Source organism: Monodon monoceros, unplaced genomic scaffold (assembly GCF_005190385.1).
Source record: "Monodon monoceros isolate NGI ecotype Baffin Bay Population unplaced genomic scaffold, NGI_Narwhal_1 Super_Scaffold_11, whole genome shotgun sequence".
Taxonomy (NCBI): domain Eukaryota; kingdom Metazoa; phylum Chordata; class Mammalia; order Artiodactyla; family Monodontidae; genus Monodon; species Monodon monoceros.
This window is the reverse complement of record NW_021703767.1, coordinates 48,279,317-48,293,407: the sequence shown is the minus strand read 5'-3', so window position 1 is coordinate 48,293,407 and position 14,091 is coordinate 48,279,317. Positions and strand designations below refer to the sequence as shown.

Genomic DNA, 14,091 nt, shown 5'->3' with positions numbered 1-14,091 from the left:
TATCAGTGATAAGTGTAAAAAAAAAAAAAAAATCAGAGGATGAGGTTGAAAGCACTTAGTAGAGACTGTTAAAAGTTGCAAAGCTTCATCTTTGGTTTGAAAAGGATGGATCTTTGATCTGTCAGTTGACGAAGTGCTAAAACAGTAGTTCTCTCAGTGTGGTCCCTAAACTAAGCAGCATCAGCCTCAATAAACATCACTTGGGAAATTATAAAAAATGGAAATTCTCAGGTCTCCAGACCTACTGAATCAGAAACTTCACCTAAGCTTAGGGATCATTGACTTAGAAAACTGGAGGGAGGAACACATGGAGAAATGTAGGTCAAGGAAAAGCACAGTTGGAAATGAAGCTACCATCTTCTCTGGCAGAACAAAATAAGAAAAACCTAAGTTTATTTTTAAATTACTGCCATTCATTCATCCAGCATATGTAGTTGGCATTGTCTATGTGCTGGGCACTGTATAAATGCTGAACCATGATTCTAAACTGGGTATAAGATGATATTTGCTTTTCATAAGTATTTACTACAGTAGCTTCAAAATTCAAAACTTTGCATCTGACAATCAAAATTTTCAAGCTTCAACCGAGGAGTTTTTATATTAGAAGATTTTTTTTAAATTTTAAATACTCAAAGTGACTTAAATGTTTAAGATTTGTTTCATTACTTTTTTACATAAAAAACTTTGTTATTGAGGAATAATTTAAACCTAGTAAAATGCACAGATCTTAGGTGTACAATTTAATCAATTACAAAAAAGTGTGTAACCATGTACTGTATACCCCATCAAGACATAAAACATTTTCATTACTCCAGAAAGTACTAGAGTTGGCCACTCTAGAATTCCATATAAACAGAATCATAAAGTATGTTCTCTTTCTGTGTCTATCTTATTTATTCAGCATGTTTTTTGAGATTCATTCATGACATTGCAAGTATAAATAGTTCATTCCTTTTTTATTCCTGAGTAGTATTCCATTATGTGAATATTTCAGAATTTATTGATCCATTTTCTTGATGGTGGACACCTGAATTGTGTCTTGTTTTTTGGTTATTTTGAATATAAATTTTATAAACATTTTTGTATAAGACTCTTGTAGATATATCTTTTAATTTCTCTTAGATCAATACCTAAAAGTAGAATTGCTATGTCACAGGGAAGATGTATATTTGATTTTTTTTGGACTAGTTTTTCCATTTAAATTCCCACAAGCAGTATATGGGAGTTCTGGTTGCTCCACATCTGCACCAGCATTTTGTGTCATCAACATTTTTCATTTTAGCTATTCTAGTGTAGTCATATCTCATTACCATTTTAATATATATTTGCCTTGTACTAAAGATATCGAAAACATTTTCATGTACTTTTTTTGCTTTATATCTATTTTTTGTAGTGCTTTATTTCTTTTTATTTGTCTTAATCGGACAGAAAAGAAAGAGCTTTAAAATGTTTGTAAGTTCTCAGAAGTACCTTTCATATGACTTTGATTAAGAAGTCTAAACTAAGAAAGAAAAAAATTAAATTTTCTTTCACATGTCTATAGTTCTGAAGGAAGAAATTCTTGGAAAAAGTATGTAGAAGATATGCCAAAACTAAATTTTTTGAAAAGTAATTTTGAGCTGTTTCAAAGAATCTGAACTATTCCTTATTTCAACCACTACTAAACCCATAACTTACTTTGTTTGGAAATGGACTCTTGAAAGAACTTTCTTTCTTGTGATAACTTCAGTTTCTAATGGGTTCACAGGGTGCCAGTGCTGAGAAAACAAACACTTAAGGGTTGCTTTCTTTTTCCTTTTTTTAGTCTCTTAATAAGAAAGAAAGAAGGAAAACAAAGAAGGGAGGGGAGGGGATGGGCAGGAAGTGTAGAAGGGAAGGATGGAGACCTGATACTCTTGTAACAAAATGTAGCTGATTTTAATGGTTACTCAACTTGCTTGATAGATCCATGAGGTTCAGTAACTTGCAAATTCATATAGCAGGATTTGGATACGATTTCCTCCCCTCTCCTCAAGCCTTTTCTTCAATTTCACTTGGTTCTGCTGACCCCTCCATGAAACGACTTATCTGATGATTGATTCTAATTGATAGAGGTTGCCACGGTTTGACAGCACAAGGAGATAATGAATATGAAGAAGGTAGAGGAACAGTTGCCCGGATAGAGTTAGAATTTTATCCAAGGCAATTGACTTGAAGGCCCCAAGCTACTCAGACAATGTGTACACCTCACCCTCCCATCCCCTTGCCCATACACCCTGGCTCTGCTCTTCTCATCAAATAGATGGAGTCATGCCCATCAAATCACAATATTTAAAATAAATAATTCTACCTAGAATGAAGTTTTTTAAAAGATTCAATAATAATATGTCAAGATGCTTGCCAAGTTTCAAACATGAGTGTGTGGGAGGATCAAAGTATCCTTGACAGAAATAGGGAATTGTTAGGACATGACTTAAAGGGGAAGAATTAAATGGTAATGACAAAAAGAAACATTTGGAGTACTTGTGAATTTTATTTACCCATCCCTCCTTTCTCCCTAGTTAGAACAGTTAATAAAGAGCTGACATTTGAGAAAAAATAATAGTCCTTATTTAAAAGCTCTGGAAATACTGTACATATTATAAGAACCCAAATAAATCCACCAGAACAACTCAATTGGTGTACTTAGATGCAGAATTGGAGAAGTCCACCCTCATATGATTATGTAGATGGTATTTTTTAGAATTTAGATTAATCCAGTAGGTTAGAGTAAGCAATAATAGTTACAGGGAATGATTCCTCCTTGAAAATTAGAAGATTAGTACAGCTCAAGTTTTCCTTCAGGAGCATATTCTGACAAAACTGTTGGAATCTGAATGCCCTTGGCTTGCTACAGGAACATCAACTGATGTCATTTTAATCCATTTAACTCTGATATTTGGCACTATGTGTAAAGTCTCTGGTTTTTTTAAAAACAGAATCATTTCACGTTGGTTTGTATAGCATCATTTAGTAATTTGCGTATTACTATGCAAGTGCAAGTTATTGGAAAGGTTTCTTTACATTATACTTTGACTTTTTAAAAATTTTATTTATTTATTTATTTTTGGCTGTGTTGGATCTTCGTTTCTGTGTGAGGGCTTTCTCTAGTTGTGGTGAGCGGGGGCCCCTCTTCATTGCGGTGCGCAGGCCTCTCACTGTCGCGGCCTCTCTTGTTGCGGAGCACAAGCTCCAGATGCGCAGGCTCAGTTGTTGTGGCTCATGGGTCTAGTTGCTCCATGGCACGTGAGATCTTCCCAGACCAGGGCTCGAACCCGTGTCCCCTGTATTGGCAGGCAGACTCTCAACCACTGCGCCACCAGGGAAGCCCCTATACTTTGACTTTTGACTTTATATATCAAAGCTCTCGTGTGGTGAGTTTCTAATGAGAAAACCTCTGTTTTCTGTTTTATTTGTTTTAAGCTTCGAAACATTAATGAGTCACTTTATCCTTGGTTGTATGTTTCCATTCCTATTTGCATAGGGTCCATATGGTTCTCCCATGTTTTTAGAGCCTTTTCTGAGTTCACATTCTTTGGAGAGTAGATGTACCTAATTTACAGTTTTTATTCTTAATGGGCTTTGAAAGGAAGAATGTACATGTTTGTCCTCAATATATCTAAGGTCAAAAGAAAGCCTTCCAGATTGGCCCAGATGAAGAGTTAAAACCACAATTTATTTCACCATTAATAGCATATTTTTTCCTTCCCATGTTTCCAGCTTGTTAAAGTGTTCAAGATTGCCTTAGTTCTCACTCCTTTGCCAACTTATTAAAGCTTTATGATCATTTTAGAATTTTCTTTTCACATTTTCTAACACTTTCACATTGTACTTACTTGCTCTTAATGTAGAATGAGGGCCCTCCTTTTTGGCTGGTCCCGGGCTGACTCTTGCCTTTTTTTTTTTTTCTTTATCCCAAGTTGTTAAGAAGTGAATATTTTTGATGTCTGGAAATTCTCACTTGATTTAGCCCAATGCCTTGTTACCCATTTGTCTTGCCATGTGAATTTTAAGCTCTGTGAGGACAGGGACCATGGGTATCTTAATCCACCATTGTTTCCTCAGTCCCCGGGCCAGCATCTGGCACACAGTAGGCCTTCAGTAAATTTATACTGAATGAATAAACAGTAAAATGTTAGCATTTTCACTTTTATGCCTTACCATTACTTCAAACTTAGAACAAAATTGAACTCATACTTTTCTCTTGAAATATCAGTTCCCCTATTACTTTCTGAAGTATCATAATTCTTTTACTCTCCATAATTTGAAACTTCATGAATTTTTAAATTCTTCATTTCCTATAGGTATTGAGGCTCTGAGTTACATTGGTTTTGCCTTTGAGAAGTACCCATATTAGCATCTTTATCTTCTGCTTCTCCATTTCCATGTCAATGATTCCAATCCAGACACTCCTTACCTTACCCTGCATCCTGGGAATAGCATCCTGGCTACTGACCCTGACTCTTTTCGTATCCCAATCCATCCTGGTTTCTGCAATACTGAAGAAAATTTAGGCTATTTGCCGTCAGCTCACTGTTTCTTCATCCCACATTTAGTTTTAACTCTCTTCTGTTCTTACCAAGGAACATGTTTCTGACTTCAGACAGTGCTCATCATCTGGTCGCTTCCATATTCCATAAGCCTTTGATCTTTTACATTTGCCTCTTTACTGATATTGGTGCCCTGCCTCTTGCTTACAAACATGCTCAAGATTTCCCTACTCCCAAACAACATCTTCTGTTGACTGTGTTATATCTTCTAGGCTACTTTTCAGACTCTTCTCTTAATTCCAAAACTTATCAGATTAATGTGCTCTCATATTCTTGACTTCTCTACCACACTCACAGTCTTTATTCTCTTTCACTGGCTTCGGTCCTCTTTTTACCATTCCACTGAAACTTGGTGATCATCAGTGATCAATTAATTGCTAGATCCAGTAGAGTTTTCTCAGTTCTTATCCTTTTAAACCTCTTTGTGGGAATTTTGGCCATCCTCCCATTCTTGAATTCTTTCTTCCTTTGAAATTTTTATTTTGATTTTCCTCTTACCCTCTTCCTCTTATGTTTTGCTTACTTGTTATCCTGTCTCTCAAATGTGGAATAGAGATATATCCTTGGATGTCCACCTATGTATCCTCCTTATCTCAGCTATAAGCCATGTCTTTATCACCTCTATATAGAACAGTGATTCTCAAAGTTTGACATACTTGCAAATCATGTGGGAGATATTGAACTTTGACGTACTTGCAAATCATGTGGGAGATATTGTTAAAATGTGGGTTCTGATTCCACAGTCCTTAGGAATAGCCTGAGATTGTACATTTCTAAAACCTCCCAGGAATTTCTGACGTTGCTGTTCTACAAGGAATAGCAGGAGTGGTATAAGGATGTAAATGACTTCCAATGCTAAACCTCTGACCTTGAGCCAATTCCAAAGTTCTAAGAGTGTATTTTTAGTTGTCTGTGGAATATTTCATTAGGATGACCAGATAACAGTGTTCAGCACCTCAAACTCAAACTAAATCAATGTTGTCTATACTACTAAAAAAACCTCCTTTTCCATCTCTTTAACTTCCCTCTTCTCAAGCTTGAAAATTGAGTTTTGATTTTTATTTACACTTCCCTTGGCACCCATATCCCATAAGGAGCCTAGTCTCATCAATTTAACTTTGATCTGTTCCTTTTTTCCCCTTCATTCTATTCCTTCCATGGTTCACTCCTTTGTTATCTCATATCTGGACTACAGCAAAGTGAGATTCCTCCCTCCAGTTTTTCTCTGATTATTCCACTGCTGATAAAACTAACTTCCTTCATTACTGCTCAGCTTTATTTACCTATTGATTCTGTTGAAGAATCTCCCCCAGCTTCCCACTGGCTGGTTAAAAAAAAAAAAAAAAAGGTCATAGATTCTCTCCAAGAATCTATCTCAAGGAATCTTCGAGTCATCCTCCTGTCATGGGGTTTAAATCTGGCCTACTCTGCCTTCCCTGGATCTGGGTAGGATTTCCTGCTCTAAATCTACCACCGAGGTGGGGTTTACAAGGTAGCCTTTTTACAAATTCAGGCTTCAGGGTGCCATGCCCAGCCACCCTCAGATGCTTTGCTTTTCATCCTGCCTTCTTTAGTCATATGCAAATGTACACCTGCCTCTTTCCCTATTCTGTGAGCTCATTTTTTAATTTATGCCCAGCGTCTTACTTGTCTTTCATCACACATATAATATAGCATCACACTTTACAACAGTAGTTCTCAACAAATGCATGAATGAATGGGCAAGTGGAATGTCCAAAACTAGCTTTAAAAATCATCTAACTAGTCCATTCAGCCCTTGAACCTCCTCTGAAACATCTCGCAAACAGACGTCACAGTGAGTATCTCCAGGGATGGTACATAGCATGATTGCTCGGGGTATAAATTCTGGTCAGACTGACCTAAGTTCAGACTTCTGCTCTGTTAGCTGAGTGGCCTTGGACAGGTTACTTAAATGCTTTCAGCCTTGATTTTCTCATCTGTAAAATGGCAGTAATAACAGTAATATCGCATAGTGTTGTCAGAATTAAATGAGATGACACATGTAAAATGTGGGCATGTTCACTGGCATGCAATGAATACTCAAGAAATGATACTGAGGCATAAGGAGTTTGGGGGCACACGAAAAGAAGTCCAGGCAGCCTGTAGGAACAGAGAGCAGCTCCGAGCTCCCAGCCAGCCGGGAAACAGGACCTTGGAGCCATAGCCAGAAGAAACTGGATTCTGCCAACAACCTTAATGAGTTAAGAAGCAGGTTCTTCCCAAGAGCCTCCAGTTACCTGGCCAGGGATCAAACCTGCACCCTTGGGACTGAAAGCTTAGAGTCTTAACCACAGGACCATCAGGGAATTCCCCAGAATCCCCCACTTCTTACCACCTCTGCCACCCTCATCCAAGCCACCATCATCTCAGGTTTATCCACTGAGAGGGAATGCAACATCCCAAAGCAAGGAACCCACTTAGCAACTGGATCTTAGATTCTGAGTACTAGGAAATCTGGCAGAGACCATCTTCATCAAATGAATCAAGTAAACAAAGTTAACATCACAAGGAATGCAACAAATTGAAATTGTGCACCCCCTGATAGGATGCAACAGGAAGAACACAGCATCATTTGCATGATATTCCTGCCAAAGTGCATCACTTGAGACCTGTGACTTGCGCGAGTGACACCTCTAGTTGAATCCTGTGGGATGTATTTCATTTTCCATTTGGATAAGAATTATCAAAGCAAAAGCTACACTGGACAGAGTTATAGAGCCGTGTGGCTGACAGGGTCTTGGTGCTCCAGCCGAGTGTCAGGCCTGAGCCTCTGAGATGGGAGAGCCGAGTTCAGGACATTGGTCCACCAGAGACCTACTGGCCCCAGGTAATACCAGTCAGTGAGAAATCTCCCAGAGATCTCCATCTCAATGCTAAGCCCTAGCTCCACTCAACGACCAGCAAGCTCCAGTGCTGGACAAGCCATGCCAAACAACTAGCAAGACAGAAACACAACCCCACCCATTAGCAGAGAGCCTGCCTAAAATCATAATAAGTTCACAGACACTGCAAAACACACCACCGGACATGGTCCTGCCCACCAGAAAGACAAGATCCAGCCTCATCCACCAGAACACAGGCACCAGTCCCCTCCACCAGGAAGCTTACACAACCCACTGAACTAACCTTACCCACGGAGGGTACACAGCAAAAACAACGGGAACTACGAACCTACAGCCTGCGAAAAGGAGACCTCAAATGCAATAAGTTAAGCAAAATGAGAAGACAGAGAAACCATAGCAGATGAAAGAGCAAGGTAAAAAACCCCAGACCAAACAAACGAAGAGGAAATAGGCAGTCTACCTGAAAAAGAATTCAGAGTAATGATAGTAAAAATGATCCAAAATCTTGGAAATAGAATGCAGAAGATACAAGAAATGTTTAACAAGGACCTAGAAGAACTAAAGAGCAAACAAACAATGATGAACAACACAATAAATGATAAAAATTCTCTAGAAGGAATCAATAGCAGAATAACTGAGGCAGAAGAATGGATAAGTGACCTGGAAGATAAAATGGTAGAAAAAACTATCCCAGAGAAGAATAAAGAAAGAAGAATGGAAACAATTGAGGACAGTCTCAGAGACCTCTGGGACAACATTAAATGCACCAACATTCGAATTGTAGGGGTCCCAGAAGAAGAAGAGAAAGAGAAAGGGACTAAGAAAATATTTGAAGAGATCATAGTTGGAAACTTCCCTAATATGGGAAAGGAAATAGGTCCAGGAAGTGCAGAGAGTCACATACAGGATAAATCCAAGGAGAAACACGCCAAGACACATATTAATCACACTGTCAAAAATTAAATACAAAGAAAAAATATTGAAAGCAGCAAGGGAAAATCAACAATTAACATACAAGGGAATCCCCCAAAGGTTAACGGCTGATCTTTCAGCAGAAACTCTGCAAGGAGAAGAGTGTGGCAGGACATATTTAAAGTGATGAAAGGGAAAAACCTACAAGCCAGATTACTCTACCCAGCAAGGATCTCATTCAGATTTGATGGAGAAATTAAAAGCTTTAGAGACAAGCAAAAGTTAAGAGAACTCAGCACCACCAAACCAGCTTTACAACAAACCCTAAAGGAACTTCTCTAGGGAGGAAACACAAGAGAAGGAAAAGACCCACAATAACAAACCCAAAACAATTAAGAAAATCGTAATAGGAACATACATATTGATAACTACCTTAAATGTAAATGGATTAAATGCTCCCACCAAAAGACACAGACTGGCTGAATGGATACAAAAACATGACCTGTATATATGCTGCCTACAAGAGACCCACTTCAGACCTAGGGACACATAAGGCTGAAAGTGAGGGGATGGAAAAAGATATTCCATGCGAATGGAAATCACAAGAAAGCTAGAGTAGCAATTCTCATATCACACAAAATGGACTAAAATAAAAACTATTACAAGAGAAAAAGAAGGACACTACATAATGATCAAGGGATCAGCCAAAGAAGAAGATATAACAATTGTAAATATTTATGCACCCAGTATAGGAGCACTTCAGTACACAAGGCACATGTTAACAGCCATAAAAGGGGAAATTGACAGTAACACAATAATAGTAGGGGACTTTAACACCCCACTTTCACCAATGGACAGATCATCCAAAATGAAAATAAGGAAACACAAGCTTTAAATGACACATTAAACAAGATGGACTTAATTGATATTTATAGGACATTCCATCCAAAAACAACAGAATACGCTTTCTTCTCAAGTGCTCATGGAATCTTCTCCAGGATAGATCATATCTTGGGTAACAAATCAAGCCTTGGTAAATTTAAGAAAATTGAAATCATATTGAGTGTCTTTTATGATCGCAACTCTATAAGACTAGATATCAATTACAGGAAAACTAAAAAATACAAACACATGGAGGCTATACAATACACTACTTAATAAGCAAGAGATCACTGAAGAAATCAAAGAGGAAATCAAAAATATCTAGAAACAAATGACAATGAAAACACGACTACCCAAAACGTATGGGATGCAGCAAAAGCAGTTCTAAGAGGGAAGTTTATAGCAATGCAACCCTACCTCAAGAAACAAGAAACATCTCAAATAAACAACCTTGCTTTACACCTAAAGCAACTAGAGAAAGAAGAACAAAAATACCCAAAGTTAGCAGAAGGAAAGAAATAAAGATCAGATCAGAAATAAATGAAAAAGAAATGAAGGAAACGATAGCAAAGATCAATAAAACTAAAAGCTGGTTCTTTGAGAAGAAAAACAAAATTGATAAACCATTAGCCAGATTTATCAAGAAAAAAGGGAGAAGACTCAAATCAACAGAATTAGAAATGATAAAGGAGAAGTAACAAGTGACACTGCAGAAATACAAAGGATCATGAGACATTACTACAAGCAACTATATGCTAATAAAATGGACAACCTGGAAGAAATGGACAAATTTTTTAAAAGCACAACCTTCTAAGACTTACCCAGGAAGAAATAGAAAGTGTAAACAGACCAATCACAAGCCCTGAGATTGAAATTGTGATTTAAAATCTTCCAACAAACAAAAGCCCCAGACCAAATGGCTTCACAGGCAAATTCTATCAAACATTTAGAGAAAAGGTAACAGCTATCTTTCTCAAATTCTCCCAAAATACAGCAGAGGGAGGAATATGTTCAAACTCATTGTACAAGACCACCATCAACCTGACACCAAAACCAGACAATGATGTCAGAAAGAAAGAAAACTACAGGCCAATATCACTGATGAACATGGATGCAAAAATCCTCAACAAAATACTAGCAAACAGAATTCAACAGCCATTAAAAAGATCATACACCATGATCAAGTGGGGTTTATCCCAGGAATGCAAGGATTCTTCAATGTGTGCAAATCAATCAATGTGATACACCATATTAACAAATTGAAGGGTAAAAACCATATGATCATCTCAATAGATGCAGAAAAAGCTTTTGACAAAATTCACCGATTTATGATAAAAACCCTTCAGAAAGTGGGCTTAGAGGGAACTCTCAACATAATAAAGGGCATATGTGACAAACCCATAGCCAACATCGTTCTCAGTGGTAAAAATCTGAAACCACTTCCACTCAGATCAGGAGCAAGACAAGGTTGCCTACTCTCACCACTATTATTCAACATAGTTTTGGAAGTTTTAGCCACAGCAATCAGAGAAAAAAAGAAAAGGAATCCAAATCAGAAAAGAAGAGGTAAAACTGTCACTGTTTGCAGATGACATGAGAGATGACAGATACATAGAGAGTCCTAAAGATGCTACCAGAAAATGAATTTGGTAGAGTAGCAGGATACAAAATTAATGCACAGAAATCTCTTGCATTCCTATACAGTAATGATGAAAAATCTGGAAGAGAAATTAAGGAAACACTCCCATTTACCATTGCAACAAAAAGAATAAATTACCTAGGAATAAACCTACCAAGGAGACAAAAGACCTGTATGCAGGAAACTATAAAACACTGATGAAAGAAATTAAAAATGATACAAACAGATGGAGAGATATACCATGTTCTTAGATTGGAAGAATCAGCATTGTGAAAATGACTCTACTACCCAAAGCAATCTACAGATTCAGTGAAATCCCTATCAAACTATCAATGGCATTTTTCACAGAACTAGAACAAAAAATTGCACAATTCATATGGAAACACAAAAGACCCCGAATAGCCAAAGCAATCTCGAGAAAGAAAAACGGAGCTGGAGTAATCAGGCTCCCAGACTTCAGGCGATACTACAAAGCTACAGTAATCAAGACAGGATGGAACTAGCACAAAAACAGAAATATAGATCAGTGGAACAGGATAGAAAGCCCAGAGATAAACCCACACACATACAGTCACCTTATCTTTTATAAAGGAGGCAAGAATATACAATGGAGAAAAGACAGCCTCTTCAATAAGTGGTGTGGGAAAACTGGACAGCTACATGTAAAAGAATGAAGTTAGAACACTCCCTAACACCATACACAAAAATAAAATCAAAATGGATTGAAGACCTAAATGGAAGGCCAGACACTATCAAACTCTTAGAGGAAAACATAGGCAGAACACTCTATGACATAAATCACAGCAATATCCTTTTTGACCCACCTCCTAGAGAGTTGGGAATAAAAACAAAAATAAACAACTGGGACCTAATGAAACTTAAAAGCTTTTGCACAGCAAAGGAAACCATAAACGAGACGAAAAGACAACCATCAGAATGGGAGAAAATATTTGCAAATGAAGGAACTGACAAGGGATTAACCTCCAAATTATACAAGCAGCTCATGCAGCTCAATATCAAAAATAAAACCCCAATCAAAAAATGGGCAGAAGACCTATATAGACAGTCCTCCAAAGAAGATATACAGATTGCCAAGAAACACATGAAAGGTTGCTCAACATCACTAGTCATTAGTGAAATGAAAATCAAAACTACAATGAGGTATCACCTCACAGCAGTCAGAATGGCCATCATCAAAAAGTCTACAAACAATAAATGCTGGAGAGGGTGTGGAGAAAAGGGAACCCTCTTGCACTGTTGGTGGGGATGTAAATTGATACAGCCACTATGGAGAACAGTATGGAGGTTCCTTTAAAAATCTAAAAATAGAGCTACCATACGACCCAGCAGTCCCACTACTGGACACATACCCTGAGAAAATCATAATTCAAAAAGAGTGATGTTAACCCTGAGAAAGCATAATTCAAAAAGAGTCATGTACCACAATGTTCATTGCAGCTCTATTTACAGTAGCCAGGACATGAAAGCAATCTAAGCATCCATCAGCAGATGAATGGATAAAGAAGGTGTGGCACATATATACAATGGAATGTAACTCAGCCATAAAAGGAAATGAAATTGAATTATTTGTCGTAAGGTATATGGACCTAGCGACTGTCATACAGAGTGAAGTAAGTTAGAGAAAAACAAATACCGTATCCTAAACCATATATATGGAATCTAAAAAAAAAAAAGTGGTTCTGAAGAACCTAGGGGCAGGACAGGAATAAAGATGCAGGTGTAGCGAATGGATTTGAGGACACGGGGAGGGGGAAGGGTAAGCTGGGACGAAGTGAGAGAGTGGCATGGACATATATACACTACCAAATGTAAAATTGATAGCTAGTGGGAAGAAGCCGCATAGCACAGGGAGATCAGCTCGGTGCTTTGTGACCACGTAGAGGGGTGGGATAGGGAGGTTGGGAGGGAGACGCAAGCAGGAAGGGATATGGGGATATATGTATACGTATAGCTGATTTAATTTGTTATACAGCAGAAAGTAACGTACTATTGTAAAGCAATTATACTCCCATAAAGATGTTGAAAAAAAAGAAATGATACTGAGTTTGCTGCTAGTCTTGTTAGTTTTGATATTAGTTATTTTATGTGATAATTGCCACTTCAGGCAAGCTGTTCCATTTTAGATAGCGCTAAAATCACTAGAAACTTCTTTCTCTTGAGCTTAAACAGGCCAGCAGTGAGTGATAAAAAGATTTTGGAAATGGTTTACCAGTTTGAAAATTATTCTAAGAGTCCAGAGATAGTAAGAACCCAAACTGGGCCTTTAAGTGTTACTTAGTAGTAGAGGCAAGACAAGTGCAAGAGGTATCACTCAGGGAAATATAACTGGACTTGAAAACTGATTGGACACAGGGAGAAGGAATGTGAAGACAACAGGAATAGGAACAGATTTGGAAAAGATGAGTAGATTTTAAAGTAGTTATGAAGTCTACAGATGATTAAATCATTGGATCTGACCATGATGTCAGGCACCAGACTGCAAAGAGAGTTAGGCATTATGAGTGGTAAGAAAACAGAAGAAAGTAGATTAATTTTGAGAGATCTTGTGTTAAAAGGTAATGGCAGGAATAAGAAGTATTAGTTTTAGTTTTGCTTTGATATAGTGGAAAATAGTTCAACAACTTTTTGACTCAGAGAAAGGTCCTTGAAGAATCAAGAGAAAGGATGCAGAGTAGGTGGAATAAGAAAATGGAATAAAATTACCAAGACATTTATTTTTTAGAAGAAGGGAGAACCCTGGAATTGGAGAGGGGCCAGTAGAGAGTGAAGGGGGAGAGAGAGACTTTTTGAGAGGAAGGGAGTGAGGGCAGATTTTATATCAGCAGTCACAGTCTCAGTAAGGCAAGAAGCAGGGATATTGACAACGGGGGGAGTCAGGAAGTGTCCTTTGATGTGAAGAGAGCAAAAAAAATGTGTGATGTGTGGAATAGATGTTCTAGGAAATATAGTAATTAATCACATAGAAATAAAAGAATTGCTGAAAAAAGTATAGAAAGTCCCACAGCTGGCCAACCATGTGCATCAATCCAGGCTAGTTTGTGAAAGGACTAAATTTATTGACACTATTCAATTTCTCCACTTGGCAGAATTCAGTGCCATTTACATCATAAATTTTATTTATGGGATTTCTGCCTCTAGGGTTTCTAGCCTGTGTTATGCCTCTGTATTTTATTAGAATAGAATGTCTAATTTGTAGCTAGAATAA

The 14,091-nt window shown here is 37.7% G+C and overlaps 1 protein-coding gene across 3 annotated transcripts in view; it reads left to right on the top strand.

Moving 5' to 3' along the window:
- Positions 1 to 14,091, top strand: part of ABI3BP (ABI family member 3 binding protein) — a 262,119-nt gene that overhangs the window by 96,763 nt on the left and 151,265 nt on the right. The window lies entirely within an intron of this gene.